This window comes from Lactuca sativa, chromosome 3, assembly GCF_002870075.4.
Source record: "Lactuca sativa cultivar Salinas chromosome 3, Lsat_Salinas_v11, whole genome shotgun sequence".
Lineage (NCBI taxonomy): Eukaryota > Viridiplantae > Streptophyta > Magnoliopsida > Asterales > Asteraceae > Lactuca > Lactuca sativa.
This window is the reverse complement of record NC_056625.2, coordinates 323,112,183-323,113,741: the sequence shown is the minus strand read 5'-3', so window position 1 is coordinate 323,113,741 and position 1,559 is coordinate 323,112,183. Positions and strand designations below refer to the sequence as shown.

The window sequence follows — 1,559 nt, the reverse complement described above, 5'->3', positions numbered from 1 at the left end:
TTCAATACTAATTCCGCGACTTCTGCCATATCTTTTCTAGCATCAAAGAGACCCTTAAGCAAGTTTAAGTATTTGGGTGTTTGAAGCATCATCTCCACAAATGGAATGTTGACTTGAAGGGCTTTAACATGTTCCATGAAATCTTTGTATGCTTTGACCTTTTGATCAGGTATGGATCGAGTTGGAAATGGCAAAGCAGGCCTGTAAGGCTTTAAAGAAACAGCAGATTTGTCATCAGGGCATGGACTCGTCTACTCTATTAGAGGGACTCGGCGAGTCGAGTCGGGTTTAGCTGAACTCGACTCTTCTGTCTTTTCTGCTTGCACATTAGTTGAGACCTTCTGTGCAGGGGTCAGAGGAGTGAAAATTTCCCCATAACTAGATGTTATAGCATTCACATTATCCATTCTCGGATTATTCTCGGTTTTACTTGGAAGTTCACCCGGTCTTCTCTCGTTCACTTGATCTGCTAGTTGTCCAAGCTGTTTCTCAATGTTGAGTATAGATGCTTGCTGATTCCTAAGTATAGTCCTGGTCTCTTGTATTGCAGTATCATGATCATTGTGCCTCTTCTCGAACGCGGCAATAAATCTTGTGAACATTTCTTCTAAATCGGCTCTTCTTTCCATAACTAGTTCTTCCTTTTGATAGAAACCCCTCTCTTTTTGCTTGTATATCCCTTCCTTTGCCTTTTTGTATTCTTCATACGGGAGCCATTCCTTCTTGGGTTCCCGCCAATTCTCATCGTATTTGTCGCCACTTGAATAGAAAACTTGCGCCTTCTTTTTTCCATTCTCATCCAAGTCACACTCTTTAGTTAAGTGAGGTCCCCTACAATTTTCACATCCCACCTGAATAGCATGGATTGTTTGATCCATCTTCGTCATTCTTCTATCTAAACTGTCTAGTTTAGCCATCATCACCGCCATGCCATCGTTGACTGTGTTCACTACCCCCTACTTACTTCATTTCCTGGGTTATGGTATTCTCTAGAATGCTTAGAGAACTCTTCAATTAATTCTTTGATCACCGGGGGTGCCTTCTTTGTAAGCGGGCCTTGCGAGTCAAGTAACCGCCTTGTTGTAACATTGACTCCATCATAGAAGATGGAGACTTCTTGTTGACTATTAAGGTCATGGTGTGGGCAATTCCTTAGCAGGCTATTGTACGTCTCCCAAGCTTCATATAGTGACTCCCCAGCTTGTTGTTCAAAGTTGGCAATGGCCTTCTTCAATTTAGCTATTTTAGAAGGTGGGCAAAAGTGGTCAATAAATTCTTCTATCATCTTAGCCCACGTGGTGACCGACCCGGGAGGAAGTGACTTGAGCCAATCTTTTGCAGCACCCTTGAATGTAACTAGAAGCATGCGAAGTAGCTGAGTCTCGCGAAGCACATTTGGAACATTGAAGTAATCAGCTACATCATTGACTTCATCCATGTGCTTGTAGGGATCTTCGTGGTCTTTTCCATAGAAGGGAATCTCCTTGAGTTGAGCGAGTATGTGGCCCTTTAGCTTGAAAGTAGCAGTAACGGGAATTGCGTGTTGCACAAGTCCCGGC

General features: G+C 43.0%; 1 non-coding gene across 1 annotated transcript; it reads left to right on the top strand.

Annotated features, from left to right (window-relative positions):
* The first annotated feature begins 1,130 nt into the window (after nt 1–1,130).
* On the top strand, nt 1,131–1,237 carry LOC111914022 (small nucleolar RNA R71). The gene has a single exon (XR_002857676.1). It is a non-coding gene; the product is annotated as a small nucleolar RNA R71 (small nucleolar RNA).
* Nucleotides 1,238–1,559: the final 322 nt, after the last annotated feature.